Genomic DNA, 13,322 nt, shown 5'->3' with positions numbered 1-13,322 from the left:
TAGATTCTAGACACATGACACAGTGAAGGCCCAGAAACCTTTTCAGATCTGTCATCTCCCCACCAGAAAGTCTTGAGTTGTTCTTCTCCACATGATCATTATATAAAACTGGGATAATGAGACAATAACAAGGTTTAAAGCTTATTGATTCATCAATCACACTTTTATGTTTTTAGGGTTTAGCAACCAAGCAGAGGAAACTGGTGTGAGTACAGGCTCTAGTTACACAATCGCAGTAAAGAGTGTGACACGGGTGACAAAAAAAACATGTCGCATTAGGGGGTTAACTACAGAGTGCTTTTCAAACAGCTAGGAAAACAACTGGTCAAACATGAGTCATGGAGGGGGATCAGCCCGACACCTTACTCTAAGGCTTAGAGTCTAAGGCTTAAGAGTCTAAGCATCACACTCAATAAAGCAGAGGATTTGGGCTGGGGATAACTCAGTCTTTGTTGCAGTACTGTAGATACTGTATACTCGGCTGGAAAAGTTGAAACACATAACGGCTAATTATTATTGAGTTGATCTGCCAGAGCATCATCTTGGCAAGGAAATAGTGGTTCCTAACGAGCTCGGAGGGCCACTAATAGTGCTTGGAAGCTAAGTGAAGCTTCTACACAGCATTACACATTGAGTCAGCCACAGTGCACACTATCCTGTTCTCTGAAATGGTTGCTAATTACGCGAGTCAGATGATAGATTTTGTATCGTGCTTGAACCCTCAAACTCACTTATCCATCACACCCTGCCCTGGCCAAAAAACTGTCACCCATTTTAATGACCCAGACCAAACTACTACATGCCTCTTTTCATCAATCTAACTTATCTTCAAGGCATGCTGAGGAAGCCAGTGAGGACTTTTGCGGACCTGCCTCCGATTCTAACATTATGCAGATGATATACTCCGGCTATCCAGGGAAGGGTCTGGATTTACAGGCAGGGTTGTTCAAGGATATCCAGCCCAGGACCTCTGACGCAAGTCTTTTTGATTTAACATGCCAACATACACACACTCCCCTCCTCATTCTGTTTATCATCAACCTCTGGAAGTTGAGTTTCGAACCAGACACATTTTGCGAGCACAAACCCAATAATGGTGAGATGTCGTAGGCATATAGACCTGTTCAACCCTTCTGTTTTTCCTGGGATTCCTTATTTCCTGGGATTTTCCTTATCTCCGCTCTCCCCTCGTTTAAATATTTTCCGTATTATTATTTTTTTTATACATCCCATCCCCCATAAAAACAAACTGTAACTTGCTTCCTTGTTTTGTCCTTAAGTGGACTATTTTTGTTTAAAGGAACTGAACTGCATTGAAACTGAGTGTAATTATTATGGAAAAGGAATTAACTATTTACTTCTACTACTCTTCTACTACTCTTTTTTTACATAACCTATGAAAATGGAACTCATGTTATGGTTGCATTTATATAATTTGAGTGTTTTATTGTGCTGTCTTGAAATTGATTCATCAAACCACTTTATGAAAAATACAAAATTATGGGTGGGCAGACAAGCCCATCCATATTCTTTTGATGTTGGAAAAAAAGTGTTCAACACTACATGCTGTCATTAATTAATGCGTTCAAGAAATAATGGACATGGGGGAAAACGTCCTCTACACATGTTCATAACCTCAATTAGGTTTCAAAAGTAATTACTTTCTTTTATGGCATGATGTTTTGCAAATACCTCAAGCTCTGTTTCTGTCACGTTTACATACAGTACACCACATACACTGCCAAGGGATGTTGTTAGGAAAAGGCCAGCCGATTTCATGATACCATGTGTCACTTTGGAACCTGGCATTCAACTCATTAAGTTGACAGTCTTGTTTGGTTTAACATGATGCGCAAATCATTGTCATACCTGACTCTTGTTGACTTTCCCAGCGAAGTCAACAACTTAAAGCCCCCCTCAAGTCGAGAGGGGGGCTTTAACGTCAGGCTGGCAAAGACATGTCCCAATGTTATTATCCCTCAATATCTGATTTGATTTTACCAGGATGCTCACATATCCGTTGTGGCAGTCTTTTGACCTAATATCTGACAAGGATTGCTTGAGACCTTCAATTAAATCTGTAGTGTCTGATGCCAGAACAAGATTAAGTCCGATGAGGAATTTGAGGAGAGTGAGTGGTCCTTATGTAAAGTAGGTAGTGGCCACTGGCCACTGTGGCCAGCCATCTACTGTAGGAGTTAACACATTGCTAACCTATCACAGAAACAGCACACAGAACAGTGAGATCGGTTTCACTGGGCGGGCAAGTGCTCAAAGCGGGGATGCCATTGCCCACACCGGCAACTCCTGGCACCAGCGCTGACTACAATGGAGTGGAAAGGGCAGTCTGACACTTGTAGCTAACCACTGGTAATCTCTGCCAGGCCAGGCCGAAGGCCAGGGACAGAGATTGTGTTTAACACTGTCGTTAGCTGTAATTCACAGAGTTGGGTTGCAATCTGAACCAGATGTGGAGATGCTGAGAGGTCAGTGTCGGCTGGAGGTCGAGTCAGTATGGGGCATGAAAGCGTTACGCTCTCTTCTGTGTCTTCTGAATAGGTGTAACACAACCTGTTTCTCTCTATGGAAAAACGCCTATGGATGGAGAGACAAGGTATGACAACACTGACAGATCACACAGCTTGAAGGGGGGTAAATATTTTAAGCTGTCCTCGTGTCCCATGGTGTGGTTTCAATTCTCAGACAAATCATCTCTGTTCAATAAATGTATGTCAAAAAATCCTAAATGACCTTTATAGTATTTCCAGAGAGCCGAGACCAAACACACCATGGCGAAAACAACCGACTCACTTCCTTATTATGGCACCCACGGTAGTGTCAGGTTACGGGGGATCGAGTGCTTTCATTTTCACAGGTACGTTTCAAAAGGATATTAACCAAACAAAAAACATTATTTTAGGGGGAGTGGGTCTTTAAAACTCTGGCATTATAGATTTCTGGGATAAACTGATATTTTGAAAGTGGACAGTAATCTAAATAATATGTGTGTGTGTGTGTGTGTGTGTGTGTGTGTGTGTGTGTGTGTGTGTGTGTGTGTGTGTGTGTGTGTGTGTGTGTGTGTGTGTGTGTGTGTGTTTATGTCTCAGCGCCAGCTGTCAAACTATATTGGGAGCGCTGGAGTGTGAGGCTGATTCAGTGGACAGTAATGTTGTATTATCATAGCGTGAAATAAAGAGCTCCATATTGCGATGTTTAAGTAGTGGAGAAGCGCATCTAGCTGTCTTGACCTCTTTTTTTTAACTATGCAGACGTATGTGGAGACGAACTCTGCAAGCACTCAAACACTTACACCACACACACACATTAACATGCATTTACTTCATATAGCTGCCTTGGGACCCTTGCCTTTCAGGGTGATGACAGCTGAGTGGACCTGGGTAAACAACCAACATCTCTAATTGAATTTCACACAGGAAACCGGCCATGGGGTCAAGAAGGCAGAAAACTGCCTTCAAATTATGCATTATTTAGACAAAGACACATGGGCTTCTACACAGGAGACATAATTTAAACTTAGATTTGTTTTCCCGCGTAGCTCTGTCGGTAGAGCTCTCACCTTTTGACCACAAGGCAATGGGTTCGAACCCGGGCATTGCCAACTCAGTGTATGAGTAGCACAGCTTGGGTGCAGCAAGTTGTGCGGTATACCTACTGGAAGCTGATGGTAGGTGTGGTGCTCCACTTCAGCAATCCATCAGCATTGTAACAGGGATAGACTCCTGTGTTCTCGGCTGATACTGACAATAAGCCTCTCTGACCTACTTACTTTGGGGGGAACTTAAGGTGAATCAGGAGTCCAGACACTATCCATTGACGAGCCTTCCTATGTCAAGTATAGGGCTGTCACGGTCATGAACTTTTACTTGACAATTAATTGTCCTACAGAATAATTGCGATTAACGATTTAATTGTGTTTTTGGCATTGAAAATTGGACATATGAAAAAAAAGGTAATTTCTCTATGCCTTTTAGCTTTGTACACACAAATTTCACAGGGCAGATATGACAAATAACTAGAATATATAAAGAAATGACTGACATATTTAATAATTTTTAACTTTCAAAATATTTTTAAAAGAGTGGCAATAGCCAATCTACGAGCTCACAACGCGTCGCATCTCAGATCTGCTATTTCCGCTATTTTCTTAAATAACATTTTTCAACATGGAAAAGATTATGATGATTATGCAAAATAATTGTGATTAGGTAATAATTGTGACAAGCTGCAAACAGCATCAGCAAAGACACCCGAGTGGTCCAGGAGGCCCTGGTGGAGAATACAGTTGTACTCTTTTCACCACATCACTCAAGACCGTCTCAGGGACCTGAGGCGGTGTTGATTAAATCCCAGTGGGTAATTAGAGACATCTGTCCCTGCTGTGGCCCAGGTCTGACATCTGAAAACCAGACAGACACTGCAGCCACATACTAAATACTATAGCAATGCAGTCAACGATGACTTAAAGGACACATGTGCGTGTGTACGCACACATGTGCACATACATTCGTGAAATATGAAAATGATATAATCATTGTATGATCATGTAAGAATGTGATTACTTTTTATGGATTTATTTTATGATCAGGTTAGTAATCAGGTTATTACTTTATTACTATTAACACAAGAAACAGTATTCTTGAGAATATTTTGTAGAAAAGTCTACCGGTGAACAGGGGTAACAAATTAGCCTTGGCTAAAAACCTTATATGCAATACTTATTGTAACCTGTTACAATGTTTTTCATATGGTCCCTGACTAATAAAACCAATAAAATAGCTTTCAAACTCATCACATCAATTGCAGCATTCTGGGTACAGATTAACCTCCCGATTAAAGTGTATAGATTAACCCAAAACCCAGAAGTGTGAAAAGACAAATCACAACAAATGACATGCAATTCTTTACAGTTAATTCTTAGTACAATCATTTTCTGACCAAACTTTCCAGAATATTCCAAAATAGATCTGACTTCCTGTACCCCCTACCCTACTCTGTAGTTTCCACCCCAAACACCACAGCTCTTCAACTTCCTGGAAACGTTTTTCTGAGGAGAGAAGCAACATGAGAGCCAAGCACAATTTATAGCACATGGTTTTGTATAATAAGCTGCCTGTCTGCATAGGACACCTGAGATAACCTGAGGAACACGTTACGGTTTCTGTGTCCAAAAAGGTTCCTTGTTGTGAAACTCAGCCAGTGAATTTGTCAAAGCTGAAAATGAGTTCATGACGACATTTCATTAGGTACAAAGAACAAAACATATTGCGATTCTAAATCAAATTTTCAAGTGCGGCCTGGTCAAGACAGCAGCAGGAAAGTTACAGGTCATCACAGTGCAACAAATCACAATATACAGGATATAAAGACATTGAGCCATTCAACTGGGGTATTGGACTGACCAACTGGGATACCGAACAACATCCAGGAAAACAGAAGGGTACCTGAGAGTGACCAATACTGTGCTGGTCAGTAGGCTAAGGCCAGCTACCCAGTGCATACAAGCACTTTTTTGTGCTTGTGACTTTGACAAATTGGATCATGACTTTGACAAACTGGATCATGAGACGTACCAGAGCAACCGGGAATAAGTCTTAAGCCACTGAGATCAGTTCTACCGCATCAGTATCCTGCGCATCTAAAAGTACCCAATCTCTCATACGTAAAACTCAGTGGGATTTACAACAAACTGTCAAGATCCACAGACAAATGTCTCCTTTGCTTTATAGATGTTCTGGCCTCAGCTGCTCACCCTCCAAACTCGCCAACATTCACTTTCCTGTCTTGCTCCAGAGAATATCTCTGTGCTCCGACGTACAGTACTCCCCTGGACACATGAAGAACGCACATATACAGTACACATGCAGTTCTCCTCAGGCTAATCTATCTAAATCTGGGCACAAACTGTAGGTGACACATGGTTGCCGAGTAAACATTCTTCCTGTGCTTATGGACAATCATTTTGTCAGCTGTGTGGGAGATGAAGTGATAGATAGGGGTGATGAGGAGGGGTGATGTGGAGCAGTCAACACATAGTTCTGCTCATTAGTGAAGCTGAACAGATGCCTGGCAAACTCCAGTTTTTCCATTCCGACACAGGGGAGTCCTTGACTCAAGACACCCATGTGTTCTTCCTTACTTGGGGCCAAAATCATAATCACCAGAAGGCATACAACATAGGCTATTCCTACACACTTAAACCAAGGAATCTGTAGTGGCAACAATGACTCCTATCCTTGCTGCCAACACTTCAATTATGAAATACACACACATACTTTTCACACACTGTCCACCAGCTGCTTGGATCAGGACTCTGAATCGCTGTCCAAAGTCTCTCTCTTGTGACGAGGGAGGGATATTGTGAAGCTCTATAAATCAGAAATATGGTTGGAATGCAGTCACTGTGACAAATCTCCCACTTAATCAAGAGTTTGAGGATGTTGGAAGAAATATCAAACTAAAGTCCTTATCACAAACATCTACTTTATCAGTAGTAGACAACGTCTGCGTCTCTTCAGGGGGATGTCAGACACTTCACACTGTGACTTCTCCTAGGCCAACTCTATCTCTCCTCTACGATCTGTCGTTTCATCTCAGCACATAAATACTGCAGTGTCCTTGGCAACCCTCCCGCCTCCTTCCAACCCACAATGTATCTAATCGTTAATCAGGGGAGGGTACGATATCAGTGTGTGTTGCACCACAGAGTGCCCCTACGCATTCCTGCAGTGCTGTTATGCACTCGGGTCCAGTCATGCAGAAGGCCTTTGGCACAGCCAGTGCCACAATGTCTGAGGCCCATCTGTGGGCATTGCACGGTCGGCGGCGTCAACACGGAAGCCTGGAGAGCTGCCTGTGGCAGTGCAGGTGTGCTCATTCATTCATTCAAGCTTTATTTAATTACCCTAAGTATTTAAACTAAATCACAGCGTCGTAAAGTAAATAGATTAATAAACATCACAGTGCGTTCACTGTTGATAGTAATTACAAATATAAAATAAATATAAAAAAGAGGACTCTGATGAAGCGCAAATTGAACGCATTTGAGACAGGATCAAACAAACCATAAACTTTGCATTTGTGGAAGGGAAAAAGTCTCAATAGATCAGTGTTCTCCTTTTTCCATCTCAAAACCATCCTCTTCCTCATCATCATCGCTAAAACGTAGATGAAAAGGAAGAACCTCTCACCCCTCGGTATCTCTTCGAAAACAATATTGCAATCAGTTCCAGAACTATTGAACCCTCTAATCACTCCCATAACCTGGTTTCCATAGCTCTTTTGAAATTAATACCCAAATCAAATAAATTGAATACATAAATCTGGCAACCTGCTCGACCACCTGCCTTAGACTGATGAGAGCATTTGTGTTTGGTTGAAGTAATACAAAGCCAGACCCTTATTATAAGCTACAGATGACCACATCTGTACTCTCCATCTAACTCACAAACACTCACACAAATATACAAACAAACAAGACAGATGCACTCAGTCACTGTACTCGGGCTGGGCAATTAACCGAAAATATATTGAAACCGATATTTAGAACCAATAACCAACTTAATCTTGCTCATGCAGTAGCTCAGTCCGTTATGGACTTGGCTTTCAAATTGGTTCAATTCCAGGGTTAGGGTTAGGGTTAGGGTTCCAGCAGAGATGGAGAGTGGACTGGTAGCAGGAGAAAGGTGCCTGTTTACCTCCTTGGCACTGCCGAGGTTCCCTTGAGCAAAGCACCGAACCCCTAAAATTGTTCCTGCGCGCCTGTGCAGCCCATTATCTCTCTGCATTTGCATTCCTGCGCGCCTGTGCAGCCCATTATCTCTCTGCATTTGCATGTCAGTGTATGTCTGTGTTTTGAGTTTAGGTGTTTAAAAAGAACAGAGTGAACACTGAATTTCCCTACGGGAATTAATAACGGTAAAATTATTATTATTATTAATGGAATGTTGAATGTGCCTGGATTTGAAGAAATAATTGCAGAGAGAGTGTGAGAGAGACAGAGAAAGAGAGAGTCTTAAGACCATGCATCAGATAGTAGTGTAGTGACTTGCATCATGCCAGGAGGCATGGAAAAGTTCCCAAAACAAAATGGGGATTAGAAAACACTGCCCTAGTCTGTGGGGTGGAGAACGATGTGTTGTATCATCTGTCCTCAAACCTAAGCAGATCAACACATAACAAAGCTGTCACTTCCAATTTATGCCAGTGTCATTCTCAATAGTTGTCAATTCCAAGTTACTGTATGTCAGTGTTATTTTCAATCGTTCGTTTTGCGAATTCATTTTTTACCAATCTTTTTGTCATCACTGTAGCCTGCAACAACACATTTCACTATATCCTTTAAAATATGGCTCCACTTTTGTTACAAATGAAGGCATTCCGTCTTAGCTCAGGGACAGAAATGTAAGGCAGTAGAGCAGTGGTTCCCACTTCCCAACCTTTTAGCTCGAGACCCAAAAGAGACATTTTATGTCTCCACGTAACCCAAACTAGTGAAAATAGCAGATCTACAAGCTCATTTTGAGATTGTAGATCGGCTATTTTCACTACTTCTTAAACATTAGTTTTAGAATTTGTGGAATTTCTTAGATTTTTGCCATCTATTTATACAATTATTTTGAAAAATGTCTGAATTTGTTTTAAATTGATGAACATTTTAGATTTTTGGGGGGAATTTTCAAATTTCTTTTCAAATAAGTCAAAACAAAACATAGGAAATGAAAAACGTAAAGGGATATTTACTCGTGACCCATAATAATGGACCGCGACCCACAAATGGGTCCTGACCCACAAATGGGTCCTGACCCACTGTTTGGGAACCACTGCACTAGAGATCGTATCTGGGCCGAGACCCAGAAAGTGCTCTGTGCCCCAGGGCAGCCCCCGGGCCTTTGATCCTGCTGTGGTCTACTCTGGAGCCAGAGCTTCGGCCAATGGGCAGAGACCTCTGAGGGCTACGTGGGGCCAGCCCCACTGGCAACTACAAGAGTCGACCCTTTTAATTCCCGCATACGGTGCGCAAGTCTCTCTTTTTTAGAAAAGCAAACAGGTCACAACAGGAAAACAAAATATTTGCCAGGGTAAATGATGGGCGAATCGGGAGACGTATGCACTGGCCCGAACGAGGTGAAAACAGTTGGTGTTTGTAGGTCCTCTAATGCCAGGGCCAATGGAAGCATTATCCCAGAGGCTGTCAGGAGGTGGGCGTGTGAGGCTGGAATGTTAAATACTGGAGGAATGCTATTTATTTTCACAAACACCACCAGCACACACCCCCACCGCAATTTATACACACCCGCACGGATGGGGATACATACATACATGCACTTACACATGCAGATAACATGCATGTGTGTGCGCGCTACCCCCCCCCCCCCCCCACACACACACACACACACACAGACACAGTAAAATTCTCAGAGATAATTCATCCATTTGTAACTCAGAGAGTGTACAAATGGAACCAAATTGTCCATTTGGCTCAATTTGTACAGAGTTAAATGAACAGGATTGCACCATGTAGAGTCCAAAATACATACACATCCACACAGACTGCTGATGTACTCTTATTGGCAAGCCAAAGGGGAAACAAGTGCTGCACTCTCTCTCGCGCTCTCCCTCCCTACCTGTGTTAAGGTCAGCAGCAGACCCCGATCTGCCTTGATGTGCTGCCATGTACTCAATTCATAAAGACGTCAACACGCTGGAACACATGGAGGAGGGCGTGGGCGGCTCAAGTAGAAACTGATGCGAAAACACTAGCATCAGAATCGGTTACCACTTTCTTTTGGGTGTAAAACAATCATGTGCCACTCTGCCACGACTGGACAGATGGTGGTGAAATCATAACTCTCTAAAGCCCAGATGAGTAATATTTCTTTATTTTAGTGCAGAGACTAGCGTTTTTGTGCAAGGCCATCTCTGTGACCAACGTCTAGACAGTTGCATTGTTGTGCAATGAGCGCATCACCCTCGTGGACTCTTTCTGCTGATCCAGGGGTATGGAGGAACACTAATTGCCTGCAGTGATCTGGATGATCAACTTCCTACCACTTCTGAGAGGTGGAACCTGTGTGTCATCACCTTGGCATTCAGAGCCCCTCTGGGCACCAGTGGCGGTGGAAATCGGCTGTATCTCGGGTTCATGTGAGGCTACGATGATGCCAGGTGCCCAGCTGGGCTCTTTGAAGAGCCAAAAGCCGGTTCCACAGCCCAGTTCAAAAGGACACTGTCACACTCAGGTGAAGCTGAAAGCGTAGAACATTTTTGGAAAGTTTGGGGAACCTGGGTTGCATCATCATTGAAAGCCTGTCACAAGCACTGCCAAACTTAGGGGTTCAATGACCACTGGAGCAGCTCCTGTTAAAAGCATACGGTCCTTTGGAGAATAACTTCCACCAAATGATATATGTTATGTCAAACTGGTAATCACACAATAAATTCAAGCCTGACTGATGCCAGATTTTTTGGCTCCCATGCCGATCCAGATCTTGCAGAATCATAGACCACCAATTACCGACGTTTTGATCGATGTTTTGCAATAAAAAGAAAAAAAAAGAAAATAGAAGAATCTTGAACTTTAAACTTTAATTTGATTTAAGTTTCTATTTGAGAACATTTAACTTCTAAGCAATCAAATTATCAAATAGAAGAAGCACAACAATGCAAGCTCACACGGTGCGAATCGTTGTGAGCTTACAGATCTGTTATTTTTGCTGAATATTCCCCCCAGAATAAGGACACTAAATGTTCATGTGGTTAAGCCATATTAAAACAAATAGCCAATGTGACGTGTTGTGAGATTAGATCTGCTATTTTATGAATAATATATATTTATTGTGTGTGTGTGTGTGTGTGTGTGTGTGTGTGTGTGTGTGTGTGTGTGTGTGTGTGTGTGTGTGTGTGTGTGTGTGTGTGTGTGTGTGTGTGTGTGTAACATAACTTTTTGAACAATTTCACCAATAATGAAATGTCTGATAATATATCAGCCAGGCTCTACTGTACATACAGAGCTGTAGAATCAGACATTGGGAAATGAGAGACATATAAGCTATGTCTATGGGGGATATAAGGGATATACTGTTCTGAGTCTACTGTATTATCAGTCATCAGGACTGCTCCCGCAGCCATATCTAAGCCAAGAGAAAGACCTCAGGGAGTGGGCTGATCTCAAAATCTCTCTAACTGCTGAGTGAATAACCCTAATATCCATTCTGTCAGTAATAAGGGTAATTGACGGTTTACCAGATCAAACAAAGTCTCATTCATTGAACAATAGGCTATAGCCTCCTTTTATCTACCCGACTACATCCAGTGGTGAAAAGTAACTGTAAGTTTACTCAAGTACTGTACTAAAGTACAATGTTGAGGTACTTTTACTTTACTTGAGTATTTCCATTTTCCGATATACTTTATAATTCTACTACTCCACTACATCTCAGAGGCAAATATTCTACTTTTTACACCACCACAATAACTTGACAACTTTAGATACTAGTTACTTTCTAGATTTAGATTATTCATGCAAATCATACCTATTCTATAGCCCATCTACAAGGTCAAACGTTGCATCGCAAAGCGTTGAGAGCTTGTAGATCTGCTATTTTTGAAAAGGTTTGACCAATATTTGGAAACATTTGACTACTTTTACTTTGGTACTGTAAGTATATGTTGATGTAAGTCCTTTTAAAGTAAAAGCCCACAATACCACAACATTTTTATGTTGTGTATTGCTACTTTTACTTAAGTATAATCTGAGTACTTCTTCCACCTCTGACTACATCCCAAGAGATAATCACTGATTCTGTCACTGTGTCATTCTTTTCAAACATGGTCTGCTGTTCGACAAGGTGAGGTAGCGCCACTGTAAATGTGGAAAGAGTTAGGAGGGAATTAAGAAATAACTGTACCAAAACAGAAAAGACCACAAACATTTGCTGAAGCTTAGCATGGCACACACAGAAGGCCATAAAAGACAAAGCATGAAATTCTCTGAAATGGAAAACAAGTGAACAGATGTGTTCAATGAAAAACTACCTGTAGTAGGGTGCCCATGCCTACCGGTATATGAAACTTATGAATGAAATATGGAATGTGCTCTGATCAGAGGTGTAAAGTAACTAAGTGCATTTACTCAAGTACTGTACTTAAGTACAATTTTGAGGTATTTTTACTTTATTGGAGAATTTCCAATTTGCTATGATTTTATTTCTACTCCACTACATCTCAGAGGCAAATGTTGTACTTTTACTTCACTACAATTATTTGAAAACTTTAGTAATTAGTAACTTTTAAGATTTAGATTATTATAAATAAATAAAACATACAATAACCGCTTCAGCCCTATATATATATATATACAAAGTCACGCATTGTGAGTTTGTAGAGCTGCTATTTTCAAATGATTTTTATACATTTTAAGACTTGGAACATGACATTGGACATTCTGCATAATGAGTACTTTAATTTTGGTACTTTGGTATTTCTACATCTAAGTATTGATACTTTTACTTAAGTAACAAATGTGAGTACTTCTTCCATCACTGGTTATGATGAGATGTGCGAAGCAGCTTTTATCGTTGCCAAGCAACAGAGCAGGTCCAGCTGAATGCAGCGTGGACAGGTTATTACAAGAGGACCAGTGGTTCTCAAACTTTTATATTTCAAAGGACCCCGGCCTGGACCCCTAAAGAGCGTACAAAATGAAACCATTTGGAACCCCAACCCCTTCAAGGAATCCTGAGGGTCTCTGACTGGACCCCACTATGAGAGCCACTGATTTAGACCAGAGAGCAGCAATAAACATTCCCCGCTGGCCAAAGAAGGCTTGAATGGCCGGTTGATCTAAAACAAGTTGTAAATCAATGTCATTTGATTGTAAAGCAGGCTATGGAGGAATCTGGGATGTGGGTCTTGACCTCAAAATACCATTGAAATTGGAATTTCTAAAGACTAGAATACAGCATTCTGTTTTCCCTTAAAAGCTTAAATATTCAGTAGCATGTTGTTCACATTTTGCTCCCTGTAGCTTATTTTCAGCCTATTCAAAATATGTTTGGCCAGTAGCAGTGGTGGAAAAAGTATCCTACTTCAATGTTTTACTTAAAATATCAGATCTACAAGCTCACAATGCGTGGCATCATGATGCATTGTGAGCTTGTAGATCAGCTATTTTCAAATGGCCGAAATGTATGTTTTGTAATAATAATCAAAATCTACAAAGTAACTAGCACAGTTGTCAAATAATTGTATTTGTAGTGGAGTAAAAGTGCATTTGCCTCCAAGATGTAGTGGAGTAGAAGTAA

General features: G+C 41.3%; 1 protein-coding gene across 1 annotated transcript in view; it reads right to left on the bottom strand.

Moving 5' to 3' along the window:
* Positions 1 to 13,322, bottom strand: part of p3h2 (prolyl 3-hydroxylase 2) — a 76,106-nt gene that overhangs the window by 61,928 nt on the left and 856 nt on the right. The window lies entirely within an intron of this gene.

The sequence above is a fragment of the Gymnoscopelus microlampas genome (assembly GCF_963454915.1).
Source record: "Gymnoscopelus microlampas genome assembly, chromosome: 9".
Classification (NCBI taxonomy): domain Eukaryota; kingdom Metazoa; phylum Chordata; class Actinopteri; order Myctophiformes; family Myctophidae; genus Gymnoscopelus; species Gymnoscopelus microlampas.
The sequence above is the reverse complement of the archived record's forward strand: the minus strand, read 5'-3'. Positions and strand labels throughout refer to the sequence as shown.